The 19857-nt window shown below is 31.8% G+C and overlaps 1 long non-coding RNA gene across 1 annotated transcript; it reads left to right on the top strand.

Moving 5' to 3' along the window:
* Positions 1 to 2480: 2480 nt before the first annotated feature.
* Positions 2481 to 18577, top strand: LOC145330681 (uncharacterized). Its single transcript, XR_013883550.1, has 5 exons — positions 2481 to 2536; positions 4979 to 5032; positions 11494 to 11569; positions 14946 to 14993; positions 17833 to 18577. It is a non-coding gene; the product is annotated as an uncharacterized LOC145330681 (long non-coding RNA).
* The last annotated feature ends 1280 nt before the right edge of the window (positions 18578 to 19857 follow it).

Raw genomic sequence — 19857 nt, 5'->3', positions numbered from 1 at the left:
CAAAATTCAATTCCCTCTGGTGATGTTACAAATAAAATACCAAAAGTCAAATTTAGGTGGATGTTATATGAATATATAAAGCTTCTTTACAGCCAAAAAAATTGGGAAAAAAAATATCATTTATGGAGCAACAACAAAAGTGGGTTTATCACAAAACCTCGATTTTTTAGTCAGCTGTTCCATAAAAAACCAAGTCATTACCTGTATATTATAAAGCAATGCCAGGCGATTAAAATGAGGTATTAAGCACTTTCTAACTCCAAAAATTGATTCTTCTAGAGCAAAAATTAGTTTAGCATTTTTGGTGACTCAAATTTGAAATTTGATTTGTAGCAAGAGAAAAATATTAAAAAACATACTTTTTTCTATCTAAGAGGCAAATTAATGGTATCAATATATTCGCAAATGTCTTATATACAGTTTAATACACTTTTAAGTCCATTATTTTTGGGGCTTTGAGTGAATGTCGAATAAGGTTGATTTCTAGCCCAGTGTTTACAATTTTATATATTATATCTTTTAATTATTATTATATTTGTAAACAGTATAAAGTTTATTTTTCAAATTCAGAGCTTCACTTTTATGGATGTTGTCATTCTTGTTTGCCCTTATAATGCTTAAATTTTTAATAACCATTTTTTGCTATATTTGGGCACTATGAGCTGTAAAGTAAAAGAAGTTTAGATTAATAAAAAAAAAGGGAAAACCTAGTACCGGTAGAGGGGAGAGGGACAAATGTTCCAGAGGGTAGTTTGTGTGATAGTGCTCTTATTAAATTAAAATAGACTAACAATAACACTAAAAAATATATGTGGATAATATTTATTTTGGACATATTTTTAGCACAAAGAGAATATGAAAGTAGCGTTAATGATTTTTATAAAACTTTTGTTTTTATAAATACTTACAAAGTCTAGTATCAAGAAAATTTTAAAGTAGTTACATAACCGTTTATTGGTGAAACTTTAAAAACTTTTCTTCTTCAAAGGTGCGTTCGTATGCCCATTAATAAATGTCATATTCTTTGGCACTTATCATGAACATTTTTTTTCATAGAGTTTTTCATGTTTTTCTGTACCGATCAAAGTTCTGTTATTGTAGCTTTAAGAATTAATATTTATGTTTATAATTTTTCTATACTAAAGATCTGAAACTAAAGATCTTGGTCGAAATAGGTTGTTCTTTTTAGGGTATTTTTTATAAATATCTTGCTATTTGTCTTTCCTCCTTAGAGGCTACGGGCAAAGGAGAAAAAGCATGACTAAAAAACTAAAGATTATAAATTATTATCCCTTCATCACTGAAATTTGATGGAATATGGTTTATATCTAACTTAAACCTTTCAATATGAACCTACAAACTTTATATCTAGATATTATACACTCTCCTTTAATACAATCAAGAATACATATTTATCGCTTCGTACTATAGACAGCTTGCCGCAGATATTAGAATGAAACATTAATGATAAGGTTGAAACTTTTATTGTTAACAAAAATGGTATTAATTTTATTTTTATTTTATTTTCGTGGAAAATTGTTTGTAATACGATGCTATTCGTGATATTTCAGCATGGCTGAGAAACTGTTCTAATCCATTATTTTGAAGTATTTTCATTACAAAATTAAAATTAATTTAATGATGTTCGTCGAACCTAGTAAAAGTGGCTGACTCAGATTATGACGTCAAAAAAAACTAACCAATGAGAGGCCTCTATAAATTTTACCATTGGTCAATTTCAGTGTATACTGGCCTTTCATTGGCTTTTTTTACGTCATAATCAGAGTCAGACACTTTTACTAGGTTCATGTTCGTCGTGACACCCTTGGCAGTTATCTACCCCCCCCCCCACAATAAAAAAAACCGCAAATGAACGGAATCTTCAGAGATTTTGTGACTTAAAATTTTGAAGAAATATTTTAGTAAAACAGAAGGGTGCCTTATTAAACACAATATTTGTCTTTTGGGGGTACATGACATAGCAAATATTTTGAATTTATTTTAGTGGTGCGTGACTTATAAAAAAACAAAAATATAAAACTTTTAGTCTGTCTGTCTGTCTGTCTATGGATAATGCAATCTAAAGTGATTTTTGTTTCGTTTATATAACAAGAACAATATGATCATCCTTATATAAAATTAACAGGATATGTGTCTGTGTGTACCAAAGTATCTCGCTTACCGTTGAACCGATACAAATTTCCTTTACAATATAGCTTCTCAGATGTCCTGGGAAGGTTAATAAGTTTTTTTCTGGGAAGAATCTACCTCCCCCCCCCCATCCCCCCCAAAAAAGGTATAAACACATTTACATTTTCCTTACAGGTAAAAAACAATTTGAGGTTTAAAATTTAATTTCTACTAGCCGAGTTTAACACCCCCTTTCAAAAAATAACAAGCTTGAACGTCCTTGCTTGCCAATATACTACCAAGATTACCTTATTATATTAAAGCTGCGCTACTAATGATATTTTTATTTTAGAATGTTTTCAGAATGTGATATTTTTGAAAGTTGATGTGATTAAACCAGACCAAGGTATCATTAAAAGCTTTTAGTAAATCCCATTCCTTAAAATATTATTTCCACATTTTTTTGTTTACATGTTTTAGTGTTTTAAACTAAAAAAATATGTTTGATTACCCTATCGAAAGTGTTTTCCAATTATAACTAGTGTTTAACACTCTAAATTTGTTGTATAAATCTTAGTATCCGTTGTCTGTAGGTCTGTAAGTAACACTAGCAAAACATTGGAAAAAAGTACTTTGCTGTCAAATGTTCAAAAATTGGTGATTTCCAACCCCCCCCCACCTTAATCAATAAGAAGACTAAATGTGAAGCTTTCCTGAAAATTATAACTCCTCGTTTATCGGACAAATAAAAATAAATTCATCCCACATCCAAGTTGTTATATACAAAGAATTTTATTATTTTTAAGGTTTGCACCCATATTGACAGAGAACTAATAAATCTATGATAGAATCATAAAATATTGAACTTTCTGGCTACCAAATTATCACTAAAATTGTAAAGTGTTTGTCTGTCTAAAAAATCTCACAAACGACTGAGACGATTTTATTTATTTGACAAAATTTTGTTTTCGATTTAACTTCATACGATTTTATTTTTCTTTGGTACGGGGGGGGGGAGGGGTTTAACTCCCAAAATTTTCATCTGGAGTCAAATAAATTATATGTAGCGAAGCAAAGTTATCTATAAAAAATTAAATAAATAAAAAAGAACTTTTCATATAAAAAGCAAACCCCAAAAGAAATAAAAAAATAAACTGTCAAGTAAGGAAATTTTAAATGGGCAAAAAAAGAGAGATGAGAGGGAAAAGTGGGATGAAAATTAATCAAATAATGAATTAATGAGTAAATGATTGAATAAGTGATAATGATATTAATAAAGTTACTCAATACACATTTAAAAAGTACAAAGGAACTTTCCTCAGGAAAATGTCAAACAGTGTAGAAGCATAAAATCCTTATCAAGAAAATATAATTAGATTGAACACACCATCACTTTTCTGGAACATTCCCATAACCTGGCTTTTGAACTATAAATACACCTTCCCCCCTCCCCCTTTATCAAATCTCTCTTGGGGGGGGGGGGGGTAGTTCTCAACCAAACTTTAATGCTATGGAGTTCTTACGGATGGAAATGTTCAAAAAACAAAAAATTGAAGTAAAAAAGTTTCGTGCTGTTTTCCTTTGGGCTTGGTTGTACGAGTGGAGGAGGGTAAAAATGACCCACATCATTCTGTTTTTTCTATCTCATTTTCTGTGTGGAAAATAAAGTCGGCTGGGATTAATTGACTATTTTGGTGTTATTAATGCACATAACTGGGAATTGATTTTTAAAAAAATATCACAAACCTATCCCCAGGCTTCTAGCAATTCTTCCAATCTTCCAACCAGGGTCTTGCTGGTGCAAGGGTTGAGAGGGATGTGAGTGGTCCAGAGTATGTTACAAGGACAATACAACTTTCCTCTCTTCCTGAAAGTGCATTGACAAATAAAGGAAAAAAATATAAAAATCAAACCTTTCGTACTGATAGATATAAAAAATAATGGACAATTTAGGTTTTTTACTTTGCTTTTTATTTTTTATTTGCCAAGTTAATTCTTTAAGTAAAATCCAACAGACAATCAATCCTTTGCTTGCACGACCATTTACTTGTAGTCCTTAATTTACATGTTAGTAAATTGCGCCTATTTTAGGCCAAAACATTCCCCTTACTTTAATAATCTATGTTGCACAACTGACATAGCAGCAGAAGAAATCATTTTTATCGTCTTTAGTTTTTGTTTTTACAATGAAACCGTTTTAATCTAACTTTAAATGTAATTATGAAATGACCTAAATTCATACAAATTTTTCAACCATTTTCCCATTCATACATATGATGAAAAACCATGTCATTTTGATATTCTACTATTATATTTCGCCTTTGTGGATAATATCATCTTTGTATTTAATGTATTGATAATGCACATTAAATGATATAATAGCTTCCTCCTTACTATAAATGTCTTTTATACATTTTAATTCTTTATTTGAGTTTTCGCCCCTCTAGGGGCCGGGGTAAACCTAATAATTTAATATTTGTTGAAAAAAGCCAAACAAATATCTAAAAAATAGTTTAGAATTACCACAGGACAAATAGGAGTTTTCTCTGAAATATATAATACAATCATCTAACATCTATGGAATCTGTATTTGAAAAGGGATTAGAAAAATAGCGTAAAAAACATCCAGAGTATACTCGAGCACTGTGTATTAAAATGTAAAGCTTAATAGGTCCTGAACTGTAAGCGTTGTTTCAACGAACAAATAGATGTGCAGAAGTGAGTAGTCTCAAATAGTCAACGAGATGTATTTACAAAAAATCTAATAAATCTTTTTCTTTTCAAAGAATCTGTAAAATTTTCTTCGCTACTTTCAAATTAACTTATCCTTGTTTTTTTTTAAATTTAGATGTTGAGTTCCGAGGCAGCGAAGATACTCATATATGCAGATCATGTTATTCTGGTAAGTATATAATACAGTTTTTTTGCGAATAATGATTTTTACATTCTATGATACAAAGTAGAACCAAGTATGTTTGTCCATTATGGTGTAGTTAAAGATCTCACTAACAGCTTAAAAATGTGTCTTTGTTGGTCAATTTCATGCTATAGTTTAAGGTAATTTTCTTGGAGGGTTTAAAAAAATTGCCCCCTCCCTCAAAACTAAAATGAGTATCCACATTGTCTTTTTAGTTAATTAATTGTTAATCTATTCAAATAATAAAATCAATATATACAGAAACTAATTTTGTTTATCATCATTGGGGATGTATATTGATTTATCGTCCATTGTCTTATCCTTTAAAATCCCTGACTTTAACAATCAACTAATTAGTTACCTTTGTCCTCAAGTCCTAATTACGGACATGTTAAAATATACAGACTAACTTTGAATACAGAAATAATTCTCCATTAATTATGCTTTAATGTTTAAATGTAAGTGATTTATGTACATTACAATGTACGTACAGGGTGTCTCCTATTAATTTTAAAGGAATTTTATACCCCTCTAAAAAATCTTAGCAAAACAATAGCTCAGAAAACTACATTTTTTCAAATAAAAGCTCAAATTTTGAAAATTGAATGAGTTAATTGTTGCATTTTTTTATAGGATGTTATTTTTAAAGGGAACATAAGTTTAAAAAATATTTCACTTTTTTTTTTAATAAATCATGTCTAAAAATCCTGTTTTCTATAGTATATGATAATAGAAATATTAAATCTAAGGTTATTGCTTTGACTATCTATAAGTGTTAATGTTTGTTTGTCCTACAATCTAATTTTAGAGCTTCGCTTTTATGTATGTTGTCATTCTTGTTAAAAAGGGACAGAATTTAAAGGACCACCCTGTACAAAAGGTTTTCTTGTCTTGGATTTAATTAGGTTTAATTTATATGCAGTTAAGGTTATTCCTGAACAATTAATTACAATAATTACCTTCATGTACCATTAATTCAAAAATTTATTTTAGAAATGATAATTAGATAAAATATTCTTATTTTAAAGGATAATGTATTTTTAACAATAATGTGTGGGTGTGGGGGGGGGGGGAGGAGGGTGGTGTGATAAACACCCGCCCTTTTAAAAGAGGCTAGGTGCGAAGGCATCAATAACATAAAAGCGGTTATTTGAGTTGTGAATTCTAATTTGCCAAAAAGTAATTTTATAGCGAAATATTTGGTAAAATTGATTCTGAAATGATCTTGATAGGTCTTTCTACCCTTCAATAAAAAACCTTTTAAGATATAGAATACAATTAATCGCGCTCAGGAATTGATTTTTTAGTGGGAGTATTTTTAAGAGGGGAAGGGAGTAATTAAAATTAAAATTGTAAAAGCCTGACACTTCCCCTTTTTTACTCAGGTGCACACTACTGTTAAATAGCCTAAAACATGATAAGGACAATTATTAAGCTTTCCTTTAAATTGTAGACTTGTTCAGGGATTTTCGAGATCTTGCTGGACATGCGCACAGCCAGCTTCTTTAGTGTAAGAGATGTTTCTCTATATTTTGAAAATGTAAGGTTAGGGTCGAAGAAACAATATGGGAGTGGACATTAAGCTGTTTATTACTCTAGTCCACAAAGTTTTATAGTCTTATTCGTTGACTTAACAAATTTAAGTAATTTTTATTGAAATTTGATGGGTTTGTTCATTAAGTTAAGTGTCCAAACGTTTCAACTACTAATTGTAATCTAATTCTCTATATCATCATTGGTTATGTACAGAACATTAATTTTTCGGCCATTGTCTTATCCCTTTAGATCTCTGAAAAAAAAACTCATTTATTCTGATTGTCAAGTTCCACCTTTGGGTGTTAGGGTTTTTAGTTGATTTAACTACCATTGCCATATCCCTTCCTTGCTAAATATATATATATAAATTTAGTGAAACTATATTTGGAAATGATTTTGATCCAATATAAATCCTGTTTTCATTTCCGGACAATCTTATTCCATTCCATATGGTGGATACACAACAACATTCAAAATTTTAATGAGTGTTTTTCATCATGGCTCAGATTCATTTCCATTGGATATAAACCGGTTCCTCGGGGCCAACAAAACCAGAACTTTAAATTTACAAGTTTCCTTTTTCTTATCTCTCCCACCCCCTCTAAAAATAAACAGCGAAGGGAGGGTGGTGTCAAGGTAAAAAAGTGACATCCTCCTTAGACTTTGTGTGAAAAAATTTATGAGTCGCTTTTCTTACTTTTGAGTATAGTGATCATGTTTGAGGTTGGACTTTAATAGTCAAAAATTCTAATAGGGAGGTAAAAATTTTCGGGTGCGATTCGCAAATAACCCAGGTAAGTGGCAAAACCCAGTGCACTGCTTTCAACTTTTAAATGAAAACATATCTATAATACAAAGTAGTACGATGTCTGTCTGTCTGTCTGAATCTTAAGATCTCAGTAACCACTGAACCGATTGGACTCTAATCTTCAGGGAATATACCTACTGGTCCTTGGATGGTTTTAAACTATTTTATTGGAGGGGGGGGACACCCCCAACCCCCCCAAAAAATGAAAAATACTCCCCCCACCAAAAAAAAGTTGTTTTTTAAAACTAAAATTTAAAAAGGGAAAATTGACTACACCCCCCTCCAAAACATTTTTTTTTACTTTTTCTTTTAAAATCTAAAAACACACCAATAAGTTGAAAAAACTTTTTTGGACAAAGCCCCTAGAGGCTAGGTGCGAAGCCGCTAGTTTTAAAAAAAGTAAAGCTCTGTATGACAATATTTTCTCATACGCCTTGCCTAAACCTAGTAGAATATAAACTCTACATCCATCTTTTCTTGCCTTTCTGTATATTTAAACCTATCTTTAGCATTTAAATCTTCACACTAAAAGCTTCTTTCTCTCTTTCTCTTTCCTTTTTTAAATCCTTTCTTTTGTAACTGTCTGAAATATTCTTAAAAATATTTGATATATCCAATTTCCTTTCTTATATGGCTCTGTCTTAAGATTATGTGCCTTCTATTCCACCTAAGATTTTAGAATGCCAATTACTAAAGTATCAGGATGTGTGTGTGTGTGTGTATATATAGCAAAGGATCTCGCCAACCACTGCACTTAAATGGAAAAATAATATACTATACATAGGACCTATTAAAAAAATCTACAATCAAAAATTTAAAAAAAATTGTTTCAAATTTTAAAAGAAAATCTTCCAATTTTTGTAAAGAAGTTGTATCAACTTTTTTTTTTATAGCTAGCCGGTTCTTTTAGTAAGTAGTAGATGTAAAATTTTTCATAGAATTCAAATATGCAATCGGTTTTTTTGTAGACCTCTTATTTTTTAAGTAATTTAAGTTTTTAAAAAAAATAATTAAGTCGGTTTTAAGGTACTAAAACGCAACAAAATAAAAGAAGAAAATGGTCAGTAAGAACAAAAATAGTAAGATCTTTAATTTGACACCTTACTTCTAAAATTCTGTTGAGTAATTATTGAAAAAATCTATTTTTTTAACCTCGGTATAATAAAAACTTTAGACCTAAATATTTTCTCAAACAGACATAAAAAACATGGGTTCATATATACCATTAGAATCAGAAAAATATTACGAATCCATTGTAAGCAAAATTGAAAAAAATTAAAAAATTAAAAAATTACAGAAATGGCCAATTATTTTTTTTGTTCAGACAACACTATTGTCTTCCCTTTTTTACCCCCTCTTTACCCCCTCTTTACCCCCTTCCCATTTTTATACTCAATTGAAGAATTAAGACGTTGCCTGTACAACATAATATGATATTTTCATATAATTCCTTTTATTGTAGTTTATATACTATATTGTAAACATTTTTTTTCAATTTTGCTTACAATGGATTCGTAATATTTTTCTGATTCTAATGGTATATATGAACCCATATTTTTTTATTTGTGAAATAATAAAATTAAGTTCAAAGTTTTTATTCTCGTGGGTTTAAAAAAATCGATTTTTTCAATAATTACCTGACAGAATTGAAAAAGTAAGGTGTCAAATTAAAGATCTTACTATTTTTGTTCATAATGACCATTTTCTTTCTTTTTTTTGTTGCATTTTAGTACCTTAAAATCGACTTAATTTTTTTTTTTTTAAACTTAAATTACTTAAAAAATAAGAGGTCTACAAAAAAACCGATTGCATATCTGAATTCTATGAAAAATTTTACATCTACTACTTACTAAAAGAACCGGCTAGCTATAAAAAAAATAGTTGATACACCTTCTTTATACATAAAGAATAACGAACCACTTTAACTACTCAGTGATCCGCGGGTTGATGAATGAGGAGGATGCCCTGGCTCGCTCCAAGTTTCCAGAGCTATAAGCCAGAAAACATAAGGAGTTCCTATTTGGAAACCGTGACACTGTTTAAAATTCACTTGTTTTTTGTTTTTGGATACATAAATTGTTCATTGATTTAATGTATAATTTGTTTTCTCTTTGTTTAAATAATAAATTAAATAAATACCTACATAGTTATATTTTTTTTAACAGTCGCTGTTTTGTAATTTCGCCGTTTTGTAACATTCGCTGTTTTGTAATTTCGCTGTTTTGTAATTTCGCCGTGTTGTTACATTTGCTTTTTTTTGTAATTTCGCCGTTCTGTTTTTCGCCGTTTTGTATCCACTCCATCCTATCATATCCTATTGTATAGCGAAGGATCTCGCTAACCCTGAACCAATAATTTGGTTTTATGCTATTTTATTTGTAAAACTAGGTCTGGGGAGGATTTTGTCAATTTTCTGCCCTTCTATATCCCTTTAAATATAGAGCCCCTGAATGTTAGCTGCCGGCTGCTAGTATCTATAATACAAAGTAGGATCTCGCTAACCGCTGAACCGATCGGGTTCTCCTTTATAGGGTAGCTTCTCATAGGTTCCGGGAAAGTTTATAACTATTTTCTTGGGCGGGTGGGACACCCCCAACCACCCCAAAATTATCTGTATCCCTCATCCTGGAACTGAATGACGTCTCTTGTCAAGCTTTCATTTATGTCAGCTTTTCTGTGGAGAGAAAGTTTTTGTTCGAGTTCTGTATGTGTGCCGGCTGCATAATAATTCCAGTGCAGCCGCCTATGTGTGCAGGCTACATTGTAACACCATGCAGCCGCCTATGAGTGCTAGCTGCATTATAACACCAACAATCATCATCTTATCATTATACTAATATCATAATATAATCTTATTTATATTCAATAAATATTGTTAAGTAAATGCAGTGGCGTATATTAATGATATTATTATCAAAGCTATTCTACTAAAAATGTAAGTCCAACCGTCAACTGACATTGTGTAAGTGATGAAACACCTCTTAGATGAGAAGTTCAGGAATTGAACAAAGACAAATCTACAAAATGAAAAGGACTAAAATATTTTTATCAGCGCTCAGCGAGGGCTAGGCACTTATTTTTTGTTCATGAGTACTGGTTTTGTGTACCCTAGCGCTCTTACAGTCACAGATTTTAATTCTCCAATCACTAATTTGCATTTATATAAAACTGATAAAACATAAAAAAATCTTTTTTGTTTACAGAGAATAGGAATTTTAAAGATGCTTCGAATCTTTAAGGTTTTGAAAAGTTGACACTTCTTTATTAAAAAAAACCCATTAATTTGCAGTATTGAACGCTTTTTTAAACCTGTAAATAATTAGAATTACGACAGATAACCATTTATTTCAGGCACAACTAAAAATTATGATTTTTGTTATAGACTTGGGCAAATAAACAGACGGACATACAGATAGAAGACGAAAGTTACGCCCTGATTATAGAATAGTGTCGATACTAATTATTTATCATTTTTAGTGTTTTTTAGTGTTTCCTTATATTGAATTAATTGCCCATTGTCCCCTCCCTTACTCCCTGACAATCTCCCCTTACTTTTTAAATAGACTAGCGGCTACGCCCCTAGAGGCCTCTAGGGGCAATTGAGGAGGGGAGAGTCGAATTTGATAACCAAATTTATTATTTTAGATTTGAAAAGAAAAAGTAAAAAAATTGGCGGAAGGGGTAAATTTTTTTTTTTTTTTTTGGGGGGGGGTGAATTTTTTCTCTTGGTAGGATTGTGGCACCCTCCCCCAAAATAGTTATAAACCCTTACGAGACCTATTAGAAGCTACCCTCTTAAGGAGAACCCGATCGGTTCAGCGGTTAGCGAGATCCTTTGGTTTAAACACACAGACAAAAGACAAACAGACATCCTGTTACTTTAGTATAAAGATTAATAATAAAGTAGATGGAAGATAGTGTTATTTATACCTGGCCACTGCGGGTGACCTAACCCTGTGTGGCTCCCCAATAACCAATAAAACATAACCTCACCTAAAGTAATAAATATAAAACAATTTATATTAAAATAAGTGAAGGGGTTTCCTGCTCGACCAGTTACTTTATGGGAAACAGCCTAATAATCTCAAATTAATTATTTTAGGGAATTTTGTTTGTGATTGCACTGCTATGTATCCTGTCTGTGGTGACGAGCAGCACAGTTAATAATCAAGCACAAGGTAACAATCTTATAGTAACGACGCTACTCTACAAGTTTCCCGTACAGGTCTGTCTATAACGCTCACAGATTTTCAATGTTAATTCCCAGAGAGGGAGAGGATATTGGTGAACAACTTTGGGGACTTTTATTGAATTTTTGTCAGTTCATTAAGTAGAGTGTCCAAACGTTACAAACACGGTCCTAGGACAAACGTCGGATTGCACACTTAAACTAACCTAACCTAACCTATTTTAGACCATCTTATAGGTTTTTAAATGCCTAACCCCTGCGGGGGGCTTATTTATACATTCATATCTTCACCAAACCTAATCTGTATAGAAAAACCTAATTAAATTAATATTTTAAAACACCTGCGCGTTTGTCCATTCCGACGTTTAGGACTCCTGCGTTTGTCCTGGAATTACAAACACTAATTGTAATCTACAGAAATAATTTTGTGTATCGTTAATGGGTATGTGCATCAATTTATCGACAATTGTCTTATCCCTTTAGATCCTTGGTTAATTCCTGTAATACACTTATAACCTTAGATAGGCTGTCAGATACAATAACCTATCAAGCTTAAATGTTAAAAGTTATTTTTAGCAGAAAATTTTTTTGTTTATATTTAGTTACATATAATTCATTCCAATGATATTAAAGATTAACGATATAATTCCATTCAATGAAATGATAAAATAACTGCAATATGTGTACACATTCTAACAAATAAAATGGACGGACTGTACCTTCACTATTCCTCATTGGTCCAATTAACTGATTTTGAATCTAGGTCAACAACAACCACATTAATTGTTGCTTTCTATTTATCTTTTGACAATGTAAGAGATCGGGTCAGTTGAATTTGAGTTGCCGATTGTGTACACAATTTCCTCGGTGTTTTCTCATCCTATCTCAATATTTACTACTAGCTAAAATAAGTTTCAAACTTTAAAAAAATCTAAATTAAAAAAATTAAAATTTTTAATCTATAATTTATAAATTGTTATGATGGGGTGAGGAAACACCGAGGAAACTGTGTACACAATCGGTAACTCAAATTCAACTGACCTGAGATCGTCTAAGATGATACCTAATTGTTACAGGAATCTGTATAAAAAGTTTAAAATCAAAGGCTGTTCACAATATATATCAGACAGACAGACAAAATTTCACTTCCAAATGCAAAATAGATTTATCTATTACCAGATCAATAGATTAGGTATATCTAACCCCTTATTGTGATTTTACTTCTGCCTAACAAATCCTAATCTAATGTGTAATTTCTGTCAATATTAGATTAAAACTTTGCTTTTCAAAGGTTGGAATTTTCAACTGAAAGTTGGATAAAAGACTTTACTGAAAATTATGTACAACGTTTCAATAAGGGCGTGCTCAAGACTTTGCTAGGAAAGGTGTCATCAAATTTAAATATGGTAGAGTGATATGGGGAGGGTGTCTAATAAAAATCAGGAATTTTTTTTTACTGAAGGAACTAATAATGTTTCAAACAATTATCAGTAAAATATATTCTATATAATTCCTTTCCCCTGTTAAAGTATTTTTTTCCCTTTAATACTGGGTAAGAAGCGCAGCCACTCGTTGTATCAAAGGTAAATTCTGAGTGTTATTATAATATTAAGTTGTAACAATTGCTTTTCAATTCAATCTTATCTCTAAATTGTTGAATTTCATGTTCCCACTATAATTCAAAATCTTGTAGCATATTTAGCAAATGAAATATATTTTCTTTAATCTTTAATCCTATTATATAAAATATGATTTACTCACTTAATAACAAATAGTACACAGAAAATCGGGGATTGTACAAGTTTTAAGATTTTTTTTGGAGGGGGAGTGGTTGGTGATTAAAGTTGCCTGAAATTGTAATTTTACCCCTCCCCCCCCCCCCCCCTCCAACTCCCCCCCTAAAAAAAGACATTTAAGGGGTAGGGTTATGACAGGTGAAAGTTGTTTAACCCTACCTGGAATTTCTTCTTTTTTTGGTGTTTTTCTTCTTTTTACACTCGCAAAAAGTTTTATTTCGTAAAGCTGATATTCTACATTGAATGATCGACAAATTGTTAGGAGAACAGCACAAACAATTTTGAGCCATCCCTCTTAGCAAATTAAGGACCAAAAATCCCCCCCCCCTCTCTTCTTATCAAACCTCCAATTTTTAGGTTTCACATCTTTCGCGGATTAAAAATTTTTATTGCAGCTTTCTCATAATTTGTATGCAGGAAATTGTAGCCAACAAGCGAAATAAATCTAAAATAATATTATTTTTTTTTGGGAGGGGGGGGGGGGGGCAGAAAAAAAGGTCGTCAGTTCTACTATGCGTTGACCCCAACGACAGCTGAAGATCACGTATAGTTTTGTAATTTTTTCTTAATTAGTTTCGTTGTTGGTATAAGCTGATAGGTATGTCCCTTGGGACCTTTTTTGTTAGACAATACACCAAAAATCCCCTTAGTCGCCGTGAAAATCATTTTTCAAAGACATGCTTTGACACGTACAGACTATATAAATATTTATAGATTGATGGGTTTGATATGGTACACTTTATTGAAAGTGGGGATGTTGCAAACAATTTTTAAATGGAAAATGCATTTTCCGTATGACAAACCAAATTTTATAAATAAAATTATTCTTTTTATCTTTCATGTGTTTCTTTTCATCACTTTTTTGCATTTGTTTGGCTGCTAAGCTACTCTATAAGTATTAGCGTCTGTCGGTTAGTCACAAGGAACTTAACTTTACACTTTAGTTTAGATAGTGGACCAAGTAATGCCACGTCTCGCGGTCGTAGCGGTCATGCGTAACATTGGAAGGGTGACGCAAATGTCAGATCTCAGTTTTCGCTATTTGATTTACTATTTTTCTCTATAAGATAAAAACGATGCTTGCAAGATTATTTATTTTGCTTTAATATAAAGAATTTTTTTTCAAATCGCAAAATCTGGGATCTGAAATTTGCGTCACCCTTCCAACCTGACTCATGACGGCTTATGACCGGGAGATATGTCATTATTTTGTCCACTATCTTAGTTTAGGGAGTACATAGGGGGTGGGGGTCGGGCATCCTAAGGGATAAGACTATGAACGATGAATTGATATACATCCTAAATGAAGGCAAAAAAATTACCCCTTCTACAAATCCAAATTGTTGGTTAAACAGTTTGGACACTTCTAGTTTCAAATTAACCAACCAAGTATAATAAAAGTATTCAAAATTTATAGTCACAAAAAAATGAAAAATCAACTGAGGATTTTTTAAAAAGGCTATAAATTTTGCTAACTATTCAACCAAAAGTCACATTCAGTGATTTATTAGCTTACGTTTGTAGGCTATTGTTATAATTGTTTCAATTATTTACATTATTTTTTTTCAGATGAAGAGAAAGCAGAAATAATCCAGTCAGTAAAATATAACTTCTTAGGTAATATTTTAATAAACCAAGGATGACAACATCCATAAAAGTGAAGCTCTGAAACGGTAAATCAAACGAACATTAACACTAGTAGAGTGTCAGAACTCATTATTTAGAATATAAATGTATAAAAGTCTAAACGAAATTTTAATTAGATTTGTTGAAAAACTGCTTAGTTATAGGATACTGTTAAGGACATACTTACATTTTAAGGACTTGATTATAAAGATGCTTCGCTTATAACAATATACTTTGTTGTCCTAGGAATCAGTATTCCAAAAATCAGACCAATCGGATAATTCTATCACATATAAATTTGTTGTTTAAAAAGTAAAAAAAAGCAACATGTTTAAAATGGATGTATGTACTTTCTGGTAACGATTATAGAGTTGCTTCGCTTTCTAACTCGTACGTAACTACTACAGGAATCATAATGAAAACTTTGAAATTGATAGGACAATTCTAACATGCCTAAATCAACAAAAAGAGCTATCCGTTACGGACGAACGTACCGACCCTAATTATAGATAGCTTCGCTTTAAAAAATAAAAATAGCCATTTTCCATAAAATTCTGTGAAGAAAAAATTGTTCAAAGTAGCCTCTTAAATGATTTTGCTATCATTTTATTAAAGGCTTGGTAGTAGATATTTATTGACATGTTATGACATAGAGTCGACCTAAATCCATAAAATTGTATGTCAACTAGTATAACTAGCACTCCGATTTAGCGCACCATTGAAATGATTTAAAGATCCAGCTCTGTTGTAAAATATTATATTTGATTGAAAAGTGAAAATGAAAGCTATCAATCCAAAGCAGATTTTACTTTAAATTCTAAAGAGTGAGAATAAGGAGAGAGAGAGAGAGAGAGAAAGAGAGAGAGAGAGAGAGAGAGAGAGAGAGAGAGAGAGAGAGAGAGAGAGAGAGAGAGAGAGAGAGAGAGAGAGAGAGAGAGAGAGAGAGAGAGAGAGAAAGAAGAAGTAAATAGAAAAGAAATGGAAAAGGGATGAAAATAAAGAGAAAAAAAGGTTATTCCCTACTAATTTCAAATAACATTATAACAGCATTACTGAAAGACTCAAACTTTCTGAGAATCTTTGTATTGATCCAGGATGGATTATAGCTGTTTTGAAGGACGATAGTTCATCTTGCATTGTTTATAACAGTTACCAACATAAAAACATCTTCTTATCACAATAAAAAGATAAATGGAATTATAATGCAGCTTTTAAAGATAAGGGGCGCAGCCAATTGCATGTAGAAAATCGATATGATATGGAGGGACATGACAACATCAATAAAGTTAATCTACACCTCTATCTTTCCTTTCATTTTTAAAAGCGAAGCTTTTCTATAATTAAGGTCGGTCCGTCCGTACGTCCGTCCGTCCGTCCGTACGTCCGTAACGGATAGCTTTTTCCGTTAATTTAGGCATGTTAGAATTGTCCTATCGATTTCAAATTTTGCATGGTGATTCCTTTAGTAATTAGGTACGATTTAGAAAGCGTAGCAACTCTATAATTATTACCAAAATGTCCGTACGTCCATTTTAAACATGTTGATTTTTTTACTTTTTTAACAACAAATTTTTATGTGATCTAATCATCGGATTGATCTGATTTTTGGTATATTGATTCCTGGTACAACAAAGTATAATGTATTAAGCGAAGCAACTCTATAATCAAGTCCTAAAAATGTAAGTATGTCCATAAAAATTTTCCAGTATCAAGCAGTTTTTCAACAAATTTACTTACAATTTTGCTTTGACTCTTATTCATTTATATTCTGATTTTTCAGTTTTGACACTATACAAGTGTTAATGTTCGTTTGTCCTACCCTTTAAGGGCTTCGCTTTTATGGATGTTGTCATCCTTGTTGATAAGCTCTTAGAGCAAAATTTTAGTATAAATATATTTCTCCTGAATAGTCCTATCCCTGGCATCCCTGGGTAAATGTAAATACAAACATCACAATTCTTATCAAAATATTCAAGTATTGCAAATTCTTGCAAAATTATTTGGGAAGAATCCCCAATTTCGCAAGTAGACCATAAAACTATGCCCCGTAACTTAATTTCAGTTTAAACAGCTCGACTTTTTATAACTATAGGTGAGGCTTTTTTTTGAGTTGGGTTGAAAAGGGTTAAAGAGAGCTCCGCATAGCCAAGAGCCATGGAGAATGGGGACATTTGACTTGTTTATTACACTAGTCCCCAACGTTTTGTAATAACGTTTTCTTGTTCGTTGGTTCAAAACCTTGGGGACTTTTATTTGTTGATTCCTAAAGTGTCCAAACGTTTTAACCACTAATTCTGAGGTATAGAAGGAGTATTTTTAGTCATCATCATTGGGAATATATATCAATTTATTGGCCATTGTATTATCCCTTTAGATCCCTGGCGAAGCACATTCTTTGTCATGACTCCCCATAGGATCAATAAAAAGGCTTTTTAAAAAGATGTTGTAGGAGGGAGGAAGGTGGGGGCGAGCAACCCTTAAAAATTGCAAACATTCCAGTAATAAGTTTATTGTCTTTACATATTGAAAATTCACATTTTGTTATTATTTATTCATCATGTTGTGTAGATAAATACATTTTAACAAGAATACCAACATCCTGAAAGGCGAAGCTAATGAATAAGAGTAAACAAGGAGTATTAACAAAGCTAAAGTTAGAGCGCTCTTGATTGATATTAAAGAAACATGAACAAAAATGCCGATTAAATGCATACTTACCTACATACACTGTTGACTCGACTTGATTCCAAAGAAACCAGACAACCGTCTTTTCAAAGTCTAAACATATTTACTTGGAATGACATTAAAATCATCTCTTTTTTATTTTTAGGAGGCGAGGAAGTTTGCGTTTGAAGAAATGGCTGAGAAAAGAAAATTTTATTCCTGTATCATCTAAATCCCTGTCAAAATATTGTGTAGTTTTCATGTCAACATATGTATTCCATAAGACTCTGGATATGTCGATGTTATGTCAGTAATTATTGTCAAAAAATTTATTAAAATAAAGCATCTCGAAATTCTGTAGGCAACGAACACTATACATTAAAGCAATATAGTTGACCTAGACTTTTAAAATTGACATTTCGGTATAATGCCAATAGTTTTGACAGGGATTGTAAATATTTATATTATTTGAAGCACATCTATACTATAACTAGAGGTAGTATATCTGAATCACCGGAAACGGAATTATCTCAGTTTTTATGGTTATTCGCTCATTTTTTTTATCAAGGTAGGAGGGGACATTTGACTGTAAATTACCCTGGTACCCAAAGTTAAATATGCTTATTTGTTTGCTCAATTTGGGTACTTATATAAAAACTTGATAATCTCGTTCAAAGAATATCGTCGAAACTTTTCAAACAATGATTTAAATCTAGAGAAGGGGTAATTTTGTTTTTCATCATTGATAATGTACAACATTTTATTGTTCTTATCCTTTAAGATCCCTGGCTGTTTATTTATTTTTAGTTTTGTGTTTTTCTAATATCTCTCAGCCTGCAATAATGTAAATCTTAATTTGATTTTGGGAGATGATAATTTTACTAAAGAATATCTAATCAAATATCATATGAAATACATGATAATATTTTTTTTTGTTCATTTATTAATCTTCATAATATTTATTAAATTTTCCATTATTAATAATGTGAATGTGTGACCATGAAATATTAATAAAATTTTCAAAAATGAATGATTGTTTTTATTATCTTAGTTACCTTACAACTGGATGTGCTTTATGGCCTTATTAGCTCGTTGAATAATTCCTGATATAAAACAGTTTTTGAAGAAAAAAAACGGGTATTATCCTCTTAGAAATTATTTTTTTAATATTGAAAATTTGAGTACCCCCTATCCCCCCCCCCCCCCCGACAGCGAACTATGAACTCTGGCCGCAGCGCTCGGCTCGCTAGCCTGCTTAGCCGCAGCGCTCGGCCCCCTTGCCTGCCTAGCCGCAGCGCTCGGCCACCTTGCCTGCCTAGCCGCAGCGCTCGGCTCCCTAGCCTAAAACCTAACCTTACCTAAAATAGTTGTTCGTCGGTAGTTGGGGGGGGGGGGGGGGGGGGGTACAAAATTGAAAAAAGTTGAAAAAAAAATTTCTAAGAGGATAACGCCAAAAAACGGATCTACTGTAGTTCACGGTAAAATATTGCTGGCTGTTAACGAATATTGCCATAAATCTATGAATTTTAAAGGCTGCTAGCTGTCAAACGGCTGAACGTACAAATCATACCCGCACACCATTTTAAGCGGTATACGAAGGCCTGCAAATAATCTGGAATAGCCAAGATCCAATGATGCACAGGGAAAGCTTCACTAAAAAGCTTCTTATGCCGCCTAAAACAGTGTGTGGGCATGATCTGTACGTTCAGCCGTTTGGCAGCTAGCAGCCTTTTAAATTTATAAATGTTTGGCAATATTCGTTACTAGCAATATTTTACCGTGGACTGCAGTAGATCCAAAAAAAACTTCTTTATATAATCTTATGGTCTTTTAATCAAAAAGCCATACTCATTGCTTATTCAGTGTTTAATTGTTGCTGCTTAATTAAAGTGAATTGAGGCTCATATTCAATGCCAATGTTTTATCTTTCTATTGCTATTTACCTATCCCTTTAGATTTGAAGATGCATTGAGTCTCATATTTCTTTTAAAGCTGATAATCAGTAATCATTAAAAAAATAGATGGAAGAAAGAGAGAGAATTATGTCAACGGACCAAGTAAGTTGTATAGAAGATTCTCTTCCATAAGCGGTATCTTCACAAAGTAAATCAGCCAACTATTTTAAATAGGAGCCGAGAAAATGACATCTCCCTTATACAGATGGATAAACAAAGTGAATTATAAAGAATTT

This window comes from Acartia tonsa, chromosome 10 (assembly GCF_053477335.1).
Source record: "Acartia tonsa isolate MP-2025a chromosome 10, ASM5347733v1, whole genome shotgun sequence".
Classification (NCBI taxonomy): Eukaryota; Metazoa; Arthropoda; class Copepoda; order Calanoida; family Acartiidae; genus Acartia; species Acartia tonsa.
The sequence above is the reverse complement of the archived record's forward strand: the minus strand, read 5'-3'. Positions and strand labels throughout refer to the sequence as shown.